This window comes from Camponotus floridanus, unplaced genomic scaffold, assembly GCF_003227725.1.
Source record: "Camponotus floridanus strain SB8 unplaced genomic scaffold, Cflo_v7.5 scaffold22, whole genome shotgun sequence".
Lineage (NCBI taxonomy): Eukaryota > Metazoa > Arthropoda > Insecta > Hymenoptera > Formicidae > Camponotus > Camponotus floridanus.
This window is the reverse complement of record NW_020229348.1, coordinates 516,228-538,345: the sequence shown is the minus strand read 5'-3', so window position 1 is coordinate 538,345 and position 22,118 is coordinate 516,228. Positions and strand designations below refer to the sequence as shown.

At 34.7% G+C, this 22,118-nt stretch overlaps 1 protein-coding gene across 2 annotated transcripts in view; it reads left to right on the top strand.

Annotated features, from left to right (window-relative positions):
* The first annotated feature begins 3,774 nt into the window (after positions 1 to 3,774).
* LOC105254216 (monocarboxylate transporter 4) overlaps positions 3,775 to 22,118 on the top strand; it is a 71,418-nt gene continuing 53,074 nt past the window's right edge. For both annotated transcript variants that reach the window (XM_025408624.1, XM_025408623.1), the window contains exon 1: positions 3,775 to 4,261. The gene's annotated coding sequence lies outside the window, so the exon portion shown is untranslated. The remainder of the gene's footprint in view (positions 4,262 to 22,118) is intronic.

Here is a 22,118-nt window from a genome sequence, read left to right as displayed (position 1 = left end):
AGAAGCGAAAGAGCGTAATAACGCCCCCGCTTCCCCTTCCCTCTCCTCGATCACTCATCACCGGCGAGCGGTTTACACAAAAGGGACTTCGCCGACCGCTCGACCGATAAGAGAACTTTCCATAATGCAAAACTTTGTCGAGGCCGGCTTAATTTTCCGGCGTCGTATATACAGAAGTGCCTATTGATCGCGGCAAGTTCTTCCCCGCGAGATATGACGCAACTACATCACACAGAGCGGACAGCAAGATGAATGTCATTCGATGTCGGCGACGGCGAAGAAAATTATGTCACACAGGCGGCGCGGCGCCTGTTGGATCTAAATCGCTCGATCGTGCGACCCCTTTCCCGCCTCTCCCCCGATAGGTATATGACATGCGGCAAATTGCGCAAAAAGCTCGGGAGCATTTTAAGCAAGATCACAGCTTCAATACTTAACGACCTGGACGACGTGCTCGTTCACTCGTTACGCTATTTCGTCACGAGTAAAATCGGCGATTTATGAGGATTTAATAATACACTTCGATTTATTACGCTGGAATCATCGAAATCTTTTTCTTCTTTTTGCGACAAACTGGGACACGAAGTTTTATGAAAAACGCTTCGTCGTGTAACGATACGTGTAACTCTCCCCCGAGTCTGTTGATGAGAGAAAAAATGCCTTCTCTAAGAATGTGTTATGTGCGGTGTATTTGAAAACCGATACCGCGTGGTTCCGAGCGATATTGAAAATTAAAATTCTATACACCTATACAAACAGAAACGACTTTATCTCATATCTCGCGCCTGTCTACCGTCAAAATAGTTCGTCGACACAATGCGGGCGTGTAGCGTGCGAAGCACGCGCTCCTGTGGAGAAGATAAAGTGCGACCAGCGATGTTCAATTCGTAGTTTCCGGAAAATTTAAAGCGGATAACACAAATCTCCTCTAAATCACACGATCCATATCTATCAGAATATAATTAAATCGAATTGAATTTTGTTTTCAATTGATATACGTACAAAGAGTCCTTTCTAAGTAATCTAAAAACAAAGTAAGAAGAAAATCAGTAACAATTTTCTACAATTTTCTAAGAATTTTTCTTTTTATATGAAGAGGAAATAGATTTTGTATATATAACTTTTACATTAATTATATTTCTTTAAGCATTAGAATTTATCTCTTCTAATCGAGTTAAAAAAATTAAAATTTTTAATTATAAAAAGGTAGTAGAACAAAAAGAAATGTATCGCGGTATCTACATATTTTGGAATAAACTATCGATTATATTATACGATGCTCAAATGCACTGCGTTGTAAGAAGAAGAATGGCATTATTTCGCAAAATTGATCCGCTTTTTTGACACGATCGAGATAGGATTCCGTACAAGTGCACGGGCAAAAAAAGTTGTTTTGTATTACAAGCATGTATATGTAGTTATATAAATACTTGGCCGATAAAAGAAAGCTGGTCGCATAATAAGTTTGGTAGCTGTTTGAAAGTACAACAGTTTCTTTTATCAGTACACTCGATAAAGCAAGGAAACTACACAAAGTAGTGATAAAAAGTTGTTGAGAAAAATTGACAGATAAATATATGCATTATGCAATTATCATTGCTGTTTTTAATTTATTCTTTTCTATACGAAAAAATCTATAGAAAAATTATGCGAAACATATACATGACGAATAAAGTACCTGTCTGAATTTTCAAGTCTTTTTACTAGGATGATATCATCATCTTTCTTGCACGATATCAGTATCGAAATTGCTATTTGCAGACAGAATCGTGAGGAGCATGAATTTGCCGTAGAATATAAATCGGCAGGTGGATTGACACTGTGAAGTGAATACAAGAAAGTGCACTGCTGTTCCTCCAAGAAAAGGATCCAATAAAAAGTATCGTTTCGTAAAAGCTACTCGTGTTATTTTAACGCATTGTAATTTGCATCAGCAATATTGAAAATAAATTTTATAACGCAGATATATATTGATACTGGAGGAAGGGAAGGACGAGTCAGGCACGATTACAATAAAAATGAGCGTTACATTTCATCATTACTTCGAAAGAACCCTTTTGAATGCGGTATAAAACTTAGACAAAGTCAATTTTCAAATTCCAATTTAGAAGAAAAGTAGTTTTGCATAAATTGATGAAGCAATTTAGTCATTATTAGACAGATAGAAAGACGAATGGCAACGGGTGAATGGAATTATAGAATAGATGAAGAGAATCCTATTTTAAGTTAAAAAGTCTCTTTCTAATTCTCTCTCTTAGATATATATACACTTTTTCTCATTTCAACTTACAAAGACCTCTTGAACCAAAATCGATAATCTCTAATCCAATGTTCCATCTTCATCTATATCATAGGTAGGATCATAGTTTATAGAAAGGGATAGCGAAATTGTTAAGCCGGGTTGTGAACTAATTCCTACTGTGTGCTATTCGGTCTAACTCCCATGCTCACTGGGGAATAGTTAGTGTTATACCTAATAATCGTACTTCCTTTGAGACGCGAGTTTTGAAACTTGCTCCAATTCCTCTTCCAAATCTCATTTCCTCGCATTTACATAACTATATTTAATAAAGATAGGAAGATATGTGTGCGATGTAGAGTATGCATGTTTCAAATTTGAAATATGAGCGCTATCGATATTTAAGTAATTGTCGAATCAATGATAATAAAATAAAGAAAATCAATGCTGCATCTCGTGTTGTGTGATACGTGACTAGTTTGAAATTATGAAAGAAAAAAAGATTTCGCAGCAGCTAATCAATGACGATCAATATATTTAATATATATATTTAATATATATATTTAATATATATTTAATATATATATAATATATTATATATATATATATATATATATATATATATATATATATATACACACACACAATATATACAGATTTCTTAATAAGTGTAAAAAATTTTAGAAGATGATTCTTTGTCGAAAATTAAGGGAGGTTTTTCATAAAAAGTTCTAATAAAAAATTGAATAGGGGTAATTTCATCCCTTTATAACAATACGGGTGGCTGAAAAAAATATTAATAAATAACCTTTTTACTAGTAGAAAATATCCATCCAATTTAATTTTTTTAAATTGTTCCAAATTTAAGAAAAAAATAAAAACCCAATTTTTACTTCCATTTTTAGAGAAGTGTAACTCCACAGGAGGAATGTAGGAGTATATGTTTATTATGTGCATCGTAAAAAAATGTACAGATTTAAAAAACTAAAGTTCAAATCAACAGAATATTTTTAGATATTTTTATAAGCTTGTATTTTGAATGCGATATATCTTTTACTCGATATTAATTTCTAAATGTCAAACCCAGGCAATGTCACAAGTATAGAACGTCTATTATTATTATCGAAATACCATCGAAAGGATGAAAACGGAAAGAATATCCTTCTTGTCGATAATAGAATATTTTAAATTTTCTAATCATGCGGCGAAAAAGGGAGGGAGGGAAAGATAGAGAGAGAGAGGGAGAGAGGGAAAATTATAGCCAATCTACATACACACACTAAAATTGCAGAACATGACACGCGCGCGATAGAGGACGTGGAAGTGGAAGGATGCGGAGCAATGGAAAGAGGATGCGTCGATGATGGAAGAGGAGGAAGAGGTGCCGCCACACGGGCAGGGGGGGTGGAAAGAGAGAGGCCGAAAGAGAGTCTCGCGCCGGGGGACGGCAGAGGGTGCGGATGTACCGCGCGGGGGCGGGCGGAATAGGGATGCCGCGAGAGAGCGCAGAGAGAGGTGTTTCAGTCGCGCGACGACTCCCGTCCCGGCCAGTCGATACAGCTGATCGTTACGTCAGCGGGAAATCGTCGTGACACGAGTCGCGCTTTCGCCGCGCAATTTTTCCCGCGGCCTCGACTCGGTAACGTTCTCGCTCTCCGGTTTCCCTCCGTCTCTCTTTTCTCGAGCGCGAGCGAGGCCAAACGATCCCGCGCGCCAACCACCTGTGTCGTGTCGTGTCGTGTCGTCGTTGATCATCATCGTTATCGCATCCCGTAGGAACGGGCAGCGAGATGCGGGCGCGTACGCGTCGTGAACGGATGGCGCGCGTCTCGTAAACCGCCGCGGCCGCGTAAACTCGCCGAGAAGTAATTCCGGAGTCAAGGTCGTTTAGTCTTTCTCCCTCTCGCTTTTTCTATCCCCTTTCGTTACGAGCTCGAGGGCACTTCAAGGGAAATTCGACGAGCCTGTGCCAAGTACCCGAATCATCATCGCGGATGCGAGGGGAGGATCTTCTCGATGGAGGTAAGAGGATTATTTTCTGCCGGCGAAAAAAATTGAGGTTTCTCTCTCTCGTGGGTTTTTTCTTCCTGCAATTGTGCCACAATTTGCGTGCGGCAGGAAGATTGATCTCGAACGAGAGAGAGAGAGAAAGAGAGGAAAAAAGATGTTTCTCTCGCGGCAATTTGCCTAATACACACATACATAAAATATGTCATTTTTTTTCCTATTTTCTTACAGCGATTCGATATCAAGTTTCAGTCGAAATTATATGTTTGAAAAAAGCCGCAAATGCGCGCTGGGAGGTTAATGCGAATTCACATTGATGTAAGAGTTGAATATAGCTGCTCTCGATCTCGACAACGTCGCAATCTAATTAATTATTACTTATATATTCATAATATTATATTCAATAAATTCGTATCGGTTGTATAGATTACACAGTATTTTTAACGTGAAAAAAACGTTCTTAAAAGTTTACACGATATCGGGATATTTTTCTGGGAAATTTAAATTACTCGATAATAATAATAGCATTGAAAACCGATACGGTGTATAATGGATTGTACGCTATACATGTACGAAATAGAGAGAAAATGTAAAAAAAATGATTTTTCTTTCTTTCGTATTATTCATCATCTTGTAATAATAATATTTTCATGAATCAAAACTTGACGGTTTTGAATAATTTTTGTCAGAGCAATTTTGTTTAATTGCGACTTGCAATTAATACTGCATATATTAATTTCCTTTTATAGCAAGCGAGATAATTATTAATCGTTTATTTAAATGACGTGATAATTTCAAGCTTTTATGGCTGATTATTTCATATCAACAAAACTATTGTATCGAAAAACGAAATATTTTTATAATTTTTTTTTCATGTCAACGTTTTTTTTTCATATCAATTCATACAGAACAGATTATAAGACATCATCGTTGAATTACAGCTTTCCGATTAGCGAGTGTAAATGTTTGACGGCTTTTTGATCGATGCGCCCAATTTGGGTAGTTAAAATTTTAATTGAGACCAATTATTTTTGCGGAATTTTCATCATTTTTTTTCACGAATACTAGTTAATTGATTCATAAAATGTCGATTGATCACACGTGTATCTTTTAAAGCAAACATGTGTCTCCTACTGACAGAAAGAGAGAGCTGGTATTCCAATATAAAGTAATTAATATATGAAGGATACTTGTATTAATAATGGTACAATTTCATTTTTTTTAAATTATGAACGTGAAATTATGAATAAAGTTTTAAAATTTTAGAAAAGAAAAAGCAATAGTTTTTTTACTTTTCTACTTTATTAAATATTTATATTTACTTATATTTATTATTTTTTTTTATATTTTGTACTATAATTTCAGATTTATCAATTAGTGTGATGTGCGACAGAAATGTATGACTTATATTATTTTAGTTAGCTATGCCCCAATTCATAACTTACGGTATTATAGCGCAAAATGCCTCACAAATCAATACTTTTGTCAAATATTCCCGCGATAGTTAATATCAAGTTTTATGGCTTCGGGATTATATCAAAATATTATTCTAATAAATTTGCAACATCGGGAAAATACAGGCGTCATAAAGCACAATTTTCAAATAGATTTCTTACGCGGCCTTGCCAAAAACACGTTTGCTGAATTTTTCTCGAAAACATTGAGATTGCTCTGATACGTGTACGTAGTAATTGCTTTCATGCTCGCCCTGGACCTTTTTTTCCGCCGACCGATTGATCAACGTAACGCTCGTATCTCGTGTAAAAAGCGTAAAAAGGGAGCAGCGAGGGATCGTAACATTCGTAACGTGTGTTCGCGGTGAGAGAATTCTCCTCTCGAAAAATGTCTAGCGCGCTTATCACGGCGATTTGTGTGCATAATCAATTTGTACGAGCGGATTGGCGGGAGCTCGATAAAGCGCGACGACGTTTGATCGCGTAGCAGATGGTAGATCGGCTTGAAAAGCACCGCACAAATGTCGCCGTTCGCCGCGAAACCTCACCTCGCTTCACCCTGAGGGTACCTGACTCTGCCCTACGCACGTACATACACACAAAGCGTTACGGTTGCGTGCTTACATTGCGCAATCTGCATGTCGCGCGCGCGCGCGCGCGCGCGCGCGCACGCAAATGCCTCAAAGCACCCGCGCCCACAGGTAAACGTTCAAACAGACAAATACATTTTCATGGAATGCAAAATATGGAGCGACGGTTACTGCCGCATGAATTAGTGAACACAGTCTCCATCTCCGTGCGCATATTTCACCGGGCTGATAGCGAAATTCCTTCCTTGCTGTCTGACAACCATAACTCATAGTTCACGATTTAGCGTAACCTTAACCCGTTCAGCCTGCCTGCGAGTTCGCGAAATCACGGCGTATATAATATTGAAACGTTCCAACGTAACGTAATTTGAAAATACATTAGTATTAGGTATTTCGGTTTCATCGGACTTGACTTAGGCACGTGAGCGTTATATAAAACGAAATTGGAAATTTCCATTCCATTCCATTAAAATTTATTGTTAATTTTAATTGGTTGAAACATAAACTCAAATTTGTTGAATAAATGATAAATTTAAATTCTATAAAACATGATATATATAGAAAGAGATAGATAGATAGATAGATGGAGAGAGAGAGAGAAAGAGAGAGAGAGAGAAACAGAAAAAAAGAGGATTTAGAAGTGAAAAAAAAGTTCCACATAAAAAGTTTTATTTAAATTGATTAAAGTTAATTTTTTTAATTTTTAAATGAACTTTAATCAATTTGAAACATGTGGAACTTTTGTTCATCCTCCTTTTTTTTCTCTTTCTCGGTTTATTTCAAATCGAATACTAAGGTCAGTTAATCTGTGAAACAAGTATACAATATTTACCGAGTGAATCTCCTCTATTGTTATCTTTGTTATGAAAGTAAATTTCGATATTGCAAGAGAAAATTCTGAGAGATCTCCGACAATATCCCTCGGAGTATTTGGCTGTTATATTTATCTATCAGGGATAGACGTTCGTTTTCTTGTGAATGTACGAGTATGTGATGTCATGCGTGTGATTTGTAGCAGTTTTTCTGCAAACACATGTGTATTCGATCAGATACAAATACCGATAATATATATTGTGGCCGATAAAATAAATTTATCGCGGTAATTATACAGAGCCGGGATTAACAGATTTATTCGTCTTGCATTCGCGCATACGCTCAAAATCTTTATTACTTCTTTTGCTTTCTGGAATTAAGGCCGCTAAGTTTTATATTAGCAACATAAGTTGTCGAATATTTTTAACATTAAAGAATAAAGCAATATTTTTATGAATATTTACACAATCTCAAACAAAAATATAGAATATTTTTGCAAAATAATAATAAGATAACTCGATTTATATCATTTATATGGTGAAAGATATACCATGGATATTTTTATTTTACAATTTGTTATTATTATCACTATTTGTGTCACATTGCAAAACCAGAATTTATTATTTTTTAATTTACAAAAATCAATTAGTTTTTCAAAACAATATTGTTTCTTTCTCTCTTAAAATATTTAAAAAAATTTCAAATACACACACACACACACACACACATACAAGCATAGAAAGCATAGTATCTAAAGATAGAATATTACTTATTATAATTGAAATATCAGAAAGACACACACGTGCGCAGCTATATATTAATTTACATTAAATATGATAGATATGATTTTTATATGATGGTATACTCATCGTTCCATAAAATATTAGCATAACATGAAATAATAGAAGTAACACCGTTATATTACTAGAAGCTGTAATAAAAACGATAACATTTTTAATCTCTCAGAGATCGAGATGGAAAGGGAAGTAGAGACGGAGAGAAAAGGCCTGCTACGAAATTACGTTAAAATTATTACCTGCAACAGTATGATACAATATAATTAGCGTGTCAAATGAATAAAATGCGCTTATTACGAAAGTATAACTCGTCATGTGTAATTATATTCGAAGCGCTTCTTTTTAACTTTCCAAAAATATAAATGGGAGCAGCAATTTTTTTTTAAATACGCGCTACAAACTACCGATTTTAATTACTGATTTCCCTATTATTTGTTACATATCTCATCGATAAACGCGCGTGTGTAACATCGTCCGCAAGAATTTCCGCGGCAGCGCGCTTTATGGTTCGTATATTTTATTATCTGTAATTTTTCTCGTGTCACACGCGCGACTGTTAAATGGTTGACCGAGTTTTACATTCAACGAGCAACAGACTCTCTGTGAACATAATCAAGGGTAAAGTAACGAATGCGCGGGATCGAATCAACTAGACTGGAAATCTATTATTGTTGCAGCAAAATGATATTTTCGGTTCTCTTCATTTCAAAACCTAATGGCTGCTTATTGAAAATTATAATTGTACCTTCACAATCGTGAATAGTCGAATTCATTTCAATGTGCAACAACGGAATACGCTAATTACGAGAAGATTTCACAAGCCAAAAAAAAAAAAGAAACACAACAATAAGGCCGCCGAGATAATTAGCATGAGAGAATCTTGTTCTCTTTATTGAGGCAACCTTTGCTCTCATTGATTTCGATCCAATTTTACGGTTCCGATGTATCGTTGGTCCGCTCAATAAATACTGTAAACCCGCGGCAGAGTCTTGCGGTTCACCGAATCGATTCATTAAGGGATAATCCGACGACGGACCGTGCTTAATCGACTGTGCTTAAACAATGCACCTTCTCCGCGCTCTGCTATCGTGCTATAAATAAACAAGCACTTTCTGGCCGAAATTTTCTCCTAAACCCGTTACCATTTTCACGCGGAATAGCGCATTTAGGCCGATGAAATACATAATCTCCGTGCGTGCGTATGCGCTTCCTACGCATATTTAGCGCCAAATATGGTTACCGGATTCTCTAAACCTTCGTTTACATTCGGCGGAATACTGTGCAACTGTTCGCGATTAAATCCAGGATAGGAATACGAACGGAAGACCTCGTATATACCATGTATGTGTCGTGTGCGTTCCATTTCCTCTACATATGCGTAATATCTCTCTTGTGCAACAATATTCTGTAATAATATTTAATGCGCATATTAAATGTATAATACGCGATGTAATGTAATGATGTAATCAATACGAAATACTTGATAATTATTGCTAAATATTTTCAAATTCGATAGATTTAAAACGATGCGAAGGGAAAAGATTCTTTCCAATTATAAAAATACAAATTGTATAAACACTTTTGCATTTTTTTAAATTTTTATGAAATTGCATGCAATTGAGCGCACAATTATCATTGTATACTGTGCGCTGTAATAATAACTGCGCAGAGAAATTAATGAAGAGGAAAACACACATTCAATATTATTTAAAAAGATAAAAACCAGCACAAAATCCACCCCGGATTTTTGCGGGAGAATAGCGCGTTTGAATTTTGCACAATTGTCCGTCTTATTGAATTACGTATATCTTCAATTTTAAGTCCAGCGCAATTTTAGTTAAACGGTTTCTTTTTATTAATCCCGTCAATATGCGAGGTTAACGTGGTCCGTGGTAATGAAAATTTGTTAAAAGACGCGATAAATTATTTCATATATTCATATTGGCCTATATTTTGACCGCACATTTTCTATTTACTCAAGTTCAATGCAAAATTCAGTTCAAACGTTAACGTAATATTTTATATTAGTGTAATATGTATTTTTTATACACGCAGTGCTTTGTAGAGAAAATACAGGCTTATTGACAAAATTGAAGCATGAAACGTTATTATTTTTTATTAGATTTTTTAAAATTCTTGATATTAAATATTTTGCTAACAAAGAGTTTTATCCGAAAATTGATTCTCTTTCAGAAGCATAAATTAATAATTATCTGCCGCGTTATATTTTCTTTCTCCCATTTTTAATATATCTTTATAATTGAAAAATAATCTAATTTTTTTTCAAGTTAAATATTATAATTATCACTTATACATATACAAAAATTGAATCAGCAGATACAGTTCTGGAAATTTAATCATCATTTACATAAAAGCGAAAATGTATTCATCAAGCAAATCTTTAGTCTTTGTGTACGAAACAAGTCTTGGGTTTCAAATGCGAACTTCATCGTACGGTTTGATTGAAAAACGATTGAATTTTTCTTCTATCGCCTGTTTCACAGGCTGCCTTTTCGGCAGAGTCTGTTGGGACGCAGCATATTTTTGCCTCTGTTCATTTACGGGAACCGTGCCAACCGATAGAGTGCAATGAATACGATGAATTATTGGCCGATTGTGTCTCTCTTTTCTCGCGCGAACGCGAAACGTAAGATTCGATGAAAGTATTTTTGCGTATTTGTGACGTAATTAATGATGGCGTCTTTTAGAGTTCATCTGTCAATTTAATTTGTCGTTAAATACTTTTTAGCAATTAAAAGATTATTTTTACAATAGGAAAAGCTATACATACTTTGAATAACATGCGGCGCTATATTTATACCGAATAAATTCATACAAATGATATTCACGGCATACGTTAAATTCACAGGCACTTGGTTAATAAATACAAATGGCAAGGCCTTAGCACGTTGTAGCTGTCGTATATGAATCGCTTTGTCTGCCCGATTATGATCATAAATGGTCCCATTGTAATATGCATATCACGAGAGAAGGGCAATCCTAGCACGTTTAAATCTTTCAAGCTTAGTGAGCGGCATAATTCTTGTTACATCTATCATCAGCTTATTTACTATCGCATGAATTATTTAAAAGTCTCTTGTATCAATCACAAAAGATCAAATGGAAACGTAATCATTAAACTTCATAAATGTGGTTAGGCAAAATCAACACATTTACGAGCAATGTCACATTTGAATGATATATGCGACCGAGCCGGTTTGCGGTTTCGCTTCTCACCATATACCACTGTCGTATATATCAGGGTAATCAGAGATTTATATCCCTACTTCACGCACAAGGGACATACAGTGATAATTTTTCTTATCGAAAATTCATCAGCCGTATTTTTGAATTAAAATTTTATCGAATTAAAATTTTAAATACAGCCTGTGCTTACAATTAAACACATTCCGAATTAATAATTAGGAATTTAATTGAAATAAGTAAATAAAAATTAATTTTTTAATTTAATTTTTATTTCTACAAATAATTCCGAGTTACAAAAAGATTTCAATTGCGAATCACACACCGGATGACTCAAAGAATCTCACGATATTATGATGACCGGATGACTGAAATTTTAAATGCAGCCTGTGCTTATAATTAAACACATTCCGAATTAATAATTAGAAGTTTGATTTAAATAAATAAATAAAAATTAATTTTTTCATTTAATTTTTATTCCTACGAATAATTCTGAGATCTTACAAGAAGATTTCAATTGCGAATCACACACCGGATGACTCAAAGAATCTCACGATATTACGTTCGCGTATGCAAATTTTCGCTTACCAACAAAGCAAGTACATCGAAATACATGACGTGAGCTTTGAAATTCCGCTGAACATTGCGGTTTATCATTAAGTCGAAATTTTTCGGCATATTTGAACAATTAGATCATGCAAGTCGATCATGCCGTCACCGCAGCAGGATCCTCCGTGTCCTCCGCCATCCGGCTGGCACTTGTGTGTGCACCATCGAATAAATTTCCGTCACCGCCGCGCTCTGGTGATTCATTTCTGGCCGGCGAGAGAAAGGTCGGCTTCTTGTCGGCCGGAGAAAAGCGGGCGGGCGCATCTCGTACACGCGAAAAACGCGCGACGACGCCTAGCTCATGGCGAACTAGGAACTTAGCCATTGAAATATCGTCTCGGGAAAGATGTTCGTGGGGAGGAGGAGTGTGTAAGGGCAATTAGTTACTGCCATAAATTACCATTACGCGCGCGCGCCGAGCGGCGTCGGGCTTTTCACTAGCCGGGGCGATCCTTTTTATTCATCGTCGTCCTGACTCCTGATATCGGGTTAATGAAACGATGCACGACGAACCGTTGCAATCGATTTTAGTTAGACGCGACGGGTGTCACATCGCGCGCGCAAATAATCGTTTTACAGCAGCCGCGAAGAAGGGTGGCTCTGGAGTTGGAGACAATTAGACTGAAAACAATATTTCAGGCTCTCTTTAAAATATTTTTCTCTTTTCAATAATATTTAGAATCAGTCAAAAGAATCCATTATTTTTATTTTTTTATTTTTTCAAAAATCATGAATCAATAATTTGATTAATAATTTTAATATCGGGATTGTGATTAAACAATATTTTACATTGATTTGTGAACGCATACATACCGTTTAATTAGTTAATTTAGTGTAAGTTGATTAGTTAATGTAGTGTAAATTATATTTTATTATAAAAATATATGTGTATGTGCATGTGTGTATCACAAATCAATATATAAAATGATTCACTCAGTTTCGCTATTAAAATTATTTTGTTTATTTTGTTAAAATTTATAATATCTTTATACACTATATATTGCTGGTATTGTATCAATTGTTGTTAGGGTACTTTATATGCGTTTTCCATATTTGATTTAATACAAATTGATATTTATTTTGTATAACAAAGATAAATATCTGACAATTAAAGGCTTGTTTATTCTCCTGTCTAAAACGTTATTAATTTAACGTAAATATTTGCAAACCGATGGCTACTATTATAAATCGTTGGTTAACAACTGTTTCTGTCAGAATGCGTGACCCCAAATATCGACGCGTCAGTATTTCGGAGTAGTGTCATACCGGAAGTACTTGTTAATGGACCGGAGGAAGCGCGGAGATACGCAATGTCGACTAGCGCGCAGGTATATTACCGGGATTTTTCCGGTGACAATATTGAGGGTAGAAATGCGAGCTATTGTCCCCTGGGTTCATATGAATCTAAACTTGTTCGCGGATTGTTGTGTACACATGAATCTCTCGCACTATCGTACATACACGTGGTGTCGAAAAGTATTAAAACGCGTGAAAATGCCTGGCTGCCCGCTGAAATAAAAATGGAAGCATTTATGTTGCTGCGTACAGTGTATTTTTCACCGTCAAGATATATATTTCTGCTTTTCTAACTTCTGTTTTTATTACCTATTGTGTTTATGAACGTAACTGTTTATTTTTAGAAGCGTTTTTTCACAATTATATTTAACACTTACATCTCGAAATAATTCTTTATCAAAATAAAACAGAAATTTTTATCAAGATAAATTTTTTATCAAAATAAAAAAATTTATTAAAATAGAAAAAATAACCTTTTACATTTTATCTCTATATCTGCACATTTTACACTACAATTTAAATAATTTAATTGTATATTAATTGCGTAACAGAATCAACATCAATTTTAAGGAGGAATCAATTTTTAATTTGGCGGTAAGAAGTGTTTTCTCACAATTATATTTAACACTTACATATCGAAATAATTTTTTATCAAAATAAAAAAAATAACATTTTATATTTTATCTCTATATCTGCACATTTTACACTACAATTTAAATAATTGTGTATTAATTGTATAATAAAATCAAAATTAATTCTAAGGAGGAATGAATTTTTAACTTGTCGAAAAAAGAATTTGACATTAATTACCAAACGTCTCTTATACATTTTCCGTTATTAAATCAACGATTCTCTCGAGACGAATTAAGGAAAATTTAATCGTTGCCAGGAACATATGTTAAAGTTGCGAGCAAGTCGTCGTATTAAAGAGTTATTCGCGTTCGCGGTTGCCGAATTCGGCCGTAAGAAGTGTTTTCTCACAATTATATTTAACACTTACATATCGAAATAATAATTTTTTTATCAAAATAAAAAAATTATTAAAATAAAAAAAATAACGTTTTATATTTTATCTCTATATCTACATATTTTACACTACAATTTACATAATTTAATTGTGTATTAATTGCATAACAGAATCAAAATCAATTCTAAGGAGAAATCAATTTTTAACTTTTCGAAAAAAGGATTTGACATTAATTACCAAACATCTCTAATACATTTTCCGTTATTAAATCAACGATTCTCTCGAGACGAGTTAAGGAAAACTTAATCGTTGCGAGGAACATATGTTAAAGTTGCGAACAAGTCGTACTAAAGAGTTATTCGCGTTCGCGGTTGCCGAATTCGGCCGTACATTTCATTAATGAGACGGGACAGGCGCTATGCAGCGGGGAACGATTAAGGTTTGTAACCTGTGGTTAAGCCTTGATGGCACCTCGGCTCACATGCGAACGTCGGCTCTTTGCGACACACACACACACACACACACCGACACACGTTGGCGCGGGAATCACCGAAAATGGAAGCGAATTATCGAATTTTCAGGATATTGGCAGCCAGAGCGACGTCGTATCGTCTCGATGTTGTACAGGACGTAATATACAGGGCGGTACAGGACAGGAAAATGCAAGCGTGACTGGCATAACGTTTGTCCGCAAAAGATGCGGTGGATATCGTTTTTAACAAAAATCTAATTTAAATCGTACACTCAAACTCTCTCACATTGAATATTCTTTATAGTTTAATAAAAGTCTTCAGAGATAATAATCTCTGGTAAAAGATGAATATATTATTTTAGCACTGACGTAAACTGACGTAAAGTCTTTAGTTATACATGGAATATTTAATGTTTTGGAATTTTATAATTTCGATTTTCCTTTTGACGAAAATATTTCATCTTTATCAGAAAGTTAAGATGAGAAAAGAGCACGCGAAAATGATTTAATATCGTCGAGTTTAAAAAGACGTGCAGATTATTTGCAACTTTGATATTTGAAAATGTTACTCAATCGTGACTACAGAGAGAAGGGTTAATTCCTCAGGATTAACACTTGAGCTTTATTAGATCATTGTAATTTGCACCCGGGCATTCTCTCATTTATTCATTCATTTGCAAAACCGAAATTGGCCGAATTGTTGGCTTTACGTAGATTTTATGAAATCGCTCTTCGCAAGATACAGTTGCATTATTCAAACAATCATCGAGCGACCGCTTACCAAGTTTTCCGACGGTTCAAATGTTTTTCCACATAATAAAATCTGCAAAGTCGCGTCATTCTCTCTCTCTCTCTCTCCCCCCCTCCTCTTCTTTCCAACGAATTTAAATTACCCTGTACTTTGATAAATGTTTCTGGTGTATTTGCTTCGCAAATCGCGGAGCGAGGCTTTTTGCAGAAAACTGACCGCGGTAAATGTCACGTTGCGAGACAAAACAAACGCGCAACAATACGCGCAATTTCGCGCGTGTTGTTGGATAAATCTGTTGTTTAATACCTTGTGTTTTGTGAAAAAACTAACGTGATTATTTTCAAATTTGTCAGATTACTAAATACCTGGATAAATACCTCGGTTCGTGACTCTGAATAGTGCACTTTTTCTATAATTTACGCGAAAGGTTCATTAATTGATTTATGCGCAATCGTTTATTAATTAAACCCAGCAGCAAAGCAATTTTCTCCGATATTTGCGAATGAAAAAAAAATTAACTTTCGACAATTGATATCCGTGCATAAAGAGTAAAAAGAGAGGCTATGTGACAAAAAATTAAAGTAATTTTTCCTCCCAGACTCATATTTCAAGTCCCTAGCGGCAAATGTCACAGTAAATATATATATAAATATAAAACGTCACTTTTTGTTGGCGGGTAAAAACTTGGCGGTGACATTACTTTGCGGTACACAGAGGAAACGGTTCATATTGCATAGAAGAAGCATCTGTTGTTTACTTTATAAAGAGACATTACGCTGCTTAATATCTCAAAAAGTAACTAATTTTTTTGTAAAAACCTATACCTATATACGTATATACGGGTGTCCCAAAAAGTACCGGAACGGTCGAATATTTCATAAACTATGCACTTTAGAAAGAAATGTTTCAGACAAAAGTTGTATGGCTTGAAGGGGGCCATAAGATGGTGTCATTAGTTTGACCTTGAAGAGTTACCTGAAGGTCACGTGAAAATCACTTCCAACTTTTTAAATGGCATACCCTATATGCTTTTACATATCTTGTAGCTCATCTCGAGAGCTTTCCAAAACACTATAATTAAGTTAGTTTTCATTAAGTACTTTTCGAGTTATGAGGCTTCAAGTCATTTCTTAATTTTACAAAAACCGTAAAATATCTTATAAAATATTCATTTTTCGATTATCTTACCTTAATACCTTTATATACAAAATAATGAGAGGAATCAATTGATGTAAAGAAAACACATAATTGTTTCGAAAAAAAAATGTAATTGTTAATTGCAAATTACATTTTTTTTTCGAAACAATTATGTGTTTTCTTTACATCAATTGATTCCTCTCATTATTTTGTACATAAAGGTATTAAGGTATTAAGGTATTAAGGTAAGATAATCGAAAAATGAATATTTTACAAGACATTTTACAATTCATGCAAAATTAAGAAATGATTTCAAGCCTTATAACTTGGAAAGTACTTAATGAAAACTAATTATAGTGTTTTGGAAAGCTCTCGAGATAAGCTACAAGAATTTGCAAAAGCATATAGGGTGTCCCATTTAAAAAGTTGGAAGTGACTTTCACGTGACCTTCAGGTGACTCTTCAAGATCAAACTATTGACAACATCTTATGGACCCCTTCAAGCCATACAACTTTTTTCCGAAACATTTCTTTCTAAAGTGTATAGTTTATGAAATATTCGACCGTTCCGGGACTTTTGGAACACCCTATATATTTTCTAGAGCTATCTTTCGAATATCAAAAAATGGTTCTCTAAAATTAGAAATCGTGCTAACACACGCAAGAAATAGATATCTGCGATGTAGAATAATTTCAATTAATTTTGAGGAATTTTTCGCTTTAAGAGATGATATTCTCTCGCGGTGATGTTATTTCCCTGGCGAAGTGCGATGGAAAATTAAATATTTATCTCACGTTTTACATATCGCGCATATTGCGCCATGATATTAAAACTGATAACAAAGATATATCGACCTGAACGAGCCACGCAAACGATGTTTTCCTACGCGGAAGCACGGGGCGTTCAGGTCAAACTGGAATCGCAACAACCAATTTCCCGGCGTGTCGTCGCATGCAAGCGCAACGTAATGGCACGAGTATCACGGTCGAGTTCTTGTTCACGAGCGCGATCGAATCTCATCGAGCGGAACAATGTAAAAAGGGGATTGAAAACGACCAACGGAACAGTCGCAGGAAAGAGTGGCGTTTATACTCCTGTAGAATGACTCCCGCGCACAAACAAGAAATACTTTCTCGCCCCGACACACATACACACACACACACACACACACATGCACGTGCACAAGACTCCGAAGATTAATTTTCCAAATGCATGGTCACTCACTTGTTCCCACACGACGAACGATTCGATATCATTTATTTCGTGTGACCCGAGATCGAGCTCGAAGCTGATTGCGATTGCGTTCTTGCACTGCGAGCAGAATTTAAATCTGTCTGTATTTTGAATCCTTAATCTGTAATATTAATTATTGATAAGGTACGTGATTATTTATTAGTATTAATAGAATTAATTGAGATGAGATGGTTGAAACATTAATAGTGTATATTAAATAGGATGTTTCTTAATAAATGCGAAAAATTTTAAGAGATGATTCTATGTCGAAAATTAAAGGGGGTTTTTTATATAAATATATACTCTTACATCCCTTCCTGTGGAGTTACATTTCTCCAAGAATGGGGATAAAAATTTTTATTATAATTTTGTTTTTGTTCCACTTTTCCCAACATTTACTCTAATTTTATTTTTATTTTAAAATTTAACTTCTCGTAATTCGAAACCTATACTATTTAGCATCGTGCAAACGTGCACGATAACGTATTTTATTTTTTTTCTTGAAAATTACTAATTTTATGAAACAAATAAAGGAAATAAAAAAGTTTCTAAATAAATCAAACTTTTTAATGCATATTTTTAGATGATCATTTTCCGGCCCATTAAAAAGTTCTAATAAAAAATTGAATAGGGGTTGCTAGTTTCATTCCCTTTATAACAATATGGGAGGCTGAGAAAAATATTAATAAATAATCTTTTTTACTAATAGAAAATATCCACTTAATTTTATTTCTTTAACTTGTTCTAAATTTGAGAAAAAAATAAAAACCTAATTTTTACTCCCATTTTTGGAATGTAATTCCACAGGAAGGGATGTAGGAGTATATGTTTATATGAAAAACTCCCCTTAATTTTCGACAAAGAATCATCTCCTAATTTTTTTACACTTATTAAGAAACATCCAGTATAGTAGATTTGTTTTTTCTTATCAAAGTTAAATATTGGTATATTCTTTCAAATCAATCTAATTATTATCTTTAGGATTTAAAGTATGTAACTTAATGATTTATATGGCATCCATTGCGCTCTACTATTTTTTTAAAGTGATACAACTTGCACATACGTTTTCATTACATATTAAATGTATAAAAGGATATATATACGTATACATGTATGAAACTATCTATCACATGAGCTTCGACAACAGTTTAGGATTGTACAGTAAATGGATAATATCGCATTCTTTTTCTCTCTTGGAAGTACACAAAGATGGTTTTTCAAGCCAAGCTTAATGGATGCTAGATAAATTCAGACTAACTTCTCAGAACAAATAAAATCAGCGAGCTCTCTTGGTCCTCCTATGGTTTCTTAGTTTCCTATCGTACGCTTTTTTCGCGGAGTTCCCGAGTGAGTGCAAGCTTTTAAAGATCTTCAACACTGACGGTCTCAACTCCGCTTCACCTAAATCTTTGCTCCATTGACTGGAAAGGTACTCTCTCTCTCTCTCTTTCTTTCTCTTTTTCTCTTTCTTCCTCTTTCTCTCTTTCTCTTCTCACGAAGTTGAATAGAAAAGATGACTGCGCATGAGAGTTCATTGAAAATGCGTTGAAAGAACGTTTATGCAATTAATCGACATGCAGATTAAATTGCGTCAAATTGTGTCAAGTTGAAAATAATTAAGAATATGATAATATAATAAAATAATAATTAATGTGTTCTGTAAAGAACAAATTTGTTTTTTAAAATGTCGCTCAGATTCGCGGGAGCAAAAACATTCTCTAATTTTTGTTTACACGTTTATGCATTCCGCTTTTTTAAAATGTTTTGATGGCTTCTTAAATAAATCAAAGGTGAAATCTTTTCTTACATAAATCAAACGTGTTATTTCAATCGATAAAATTGTGTTATTTCTTGATTCATTAATTTATTTAATGTCAAAATTCACAATTTATGAATTGACAGGCATATTTTTGATCACGATTGACAATCAACAGTCTTTTTCATGCGATTTCGATAGATTTGCGGATTATTAATAACGCGCATTTTATATCTTCTTACCCATCGATCTGCTTTCACGTTGCGTACGGAAGGATTTAATATCGTGAAAGCATTCGGTTAACCGGCGTTACCGAAGACCTAAAGACCCTTGAGAAATTCACGCACATGTTTCTGAACGCGCAGTGTTAGATATCAATGTGAGGGTATCTCTTAAGATGTTTTAATTTGCCTAGACTTCTTCGTTTCCTTCTCAATCCCTACGGATTTCAATAAGAGCGTGTCTGCGAATCGCGGCAATTATGGAGGAAAGTCTGGAATTGAGAGAATGAGCGTCATATAACGTCGTCTAACGATGCTTTTTCAGTACGCTAACTAGATCTTTTATCACGCGAATCGATACGATGAACAATTATAAATTGCAGAAGAGTCTAAAGATGTAAAAAAATGTTTGATGTGTCGTAAAAAAAATGTTCGATGATAAAAAAGATCCGTTGCTTGCATAATTTATCTCCGATCGCTCATTAGTCGTTTGTCAGATTGAGAATTACATGGTTCCGCAAGCAACGCAAACATCTCGAAAATATGGCAATGAAGAGATCATAAAAATGCTTAAAAGGCATTTTGATCTTTCAAAACGCGCTCTTTAGACGTTTGTTGAACTTCTCTGAGTTTTCTTTCTTAATTGCAAAGGGCATCGAATATATATTTTAACGAAAGAATCGTGCGCTGTGCAAGAGAGAGAATTTTAAAAGCTAGACATACAATTATGACGTACGTATAAATGTATTGTGTCGTGGATGTATTGTATCGTGGGTGGAATAATATTTGTGAACTCTTTTATGTTATACCGCGTAGCAATAGTTCTGCAAATATGTCACGTATTGTGCCTCTCTCTCATACTATTTATTTATAAAGAGATATACCATCCAAATGATAAATGTTGGATCGTTAAATTACAGACGCGTGCATTTAAATAATCGTACAGAACTTCAAAGGGCGCACAAAGTTCAACGAGACATCGATCGGCGACGATAATAATAAAATCGTACAAAATTATTTTGGATGACATCATCGGACATTTATTGCGCGCAACAAGTTAGAAATAACAGGGCAAATATGCGGTGTTTAAATAAAATTGAGATTAACGCCCACGTATGTTCAACGCGAGGCGAAACGTGCGCAATCAAGCTGCGAATTGAAACGCAATTGATATTGTGATTGCAATTTAATGCGAATTAATAAACGCATGGCTTTCAAATCGGATGGCGAGGAAAAAAACAATGGTACGGGAGATGGCAAATGAGAGAGGCGACGAAGAAATTTGCGCGCATGTGCCTGACGTATCACCTATTTAATGTACCTGGTTGCGATGTGTCGCTCTGTCTCTTTCTCTCTCTCTCTTTCTCTCTCTCTCTCTCTCTCTCTCTCTCTCTCTCTCTCTCTCTCGACACACATCTCGCCATCTCACTTCGCCTTCATCGGGGATTCTGACGCCCCCATTCCCGTGACTAGGGATCGCGACAATTAGGCGAGAATCGTCGAGCTGGAGCACAGCCTGCCTCGAAATTAATCCGCCGGGAGAATAACGTCCCTTCGCCATTTTGGTACCCGCGGCGATGAGCTCTTCGACATCGAGTCGCACCGGCGCGTTACGATGTGAAACAAAATTGCGGAGTACACGATACGTGGTCCTTCTTTAGCGCATATTGAGTGTTGCGGAAATTATGTCAAAGATAACTTTATTCAGCGGACGAAAAAGCAATTAATTTCGAATTATGAGCAATTAAAAAAAAAGATGCAGAAAATTTTAAAGATTTTTCAAGGTTTGTAAAATAAATAAAAACACTCTATTTTAATAGAATTTAAATAGAATTTTTAATCGAGCATAGCGACGATATTTGCTGTATAACATTTAATGATATAAAAAGACTCCCTAAACTATACGTGGTCCTTCTTTAGCGCATATTGAGTGTTACGGAAATTATGTCAAAGATAACTTTATTCAGCGGACGAAAAAGCAATTAATTTCGAATTATGAGCAATTAAAAAAAAAGATGCAGAAAATTTTAAAGATTTTTCAAGGTTTGTAAAATAAATAAAAACACTCTATTTTAATAGAATTTAAATAGAATTTTTAATCGAGCATAGCGACGATATTTGCTGTATAACATTTAATGATATAAAAAGACTCCCTAAACTATACGTGGTCCTTCTTTAGCGCATATTGAGTGTTACGGAAATTATGTCAAAGATAACTTTATTCAGCGGACGAAAAAGCAATTAATTTTGAATTATGAGCAATTAAAAAAAAAGATGCAGAAAATTTTAAAGATTTTTCAAGGTTTGTAAAATAAATAAAAACACTCTATTTTAATAGAATTTTAATAGAATTTTTAATCGAGCATAGCGACGATATTTGCTGTATAACATTTAATGATATAAAAAGACTCCCTAAACTATACGTGGTCCTTCTTTAGCGCATATTGAGTGTTGCGGAAATTATGTCAAAGATAACTTTATTCAGCGGACGAAAAAGCAATTAATTTCGAATTATGAGCAATTAAAAAAAAAGATGCAGAAAATTTTAAAGATTTTCCAAGGTTTGTAAAA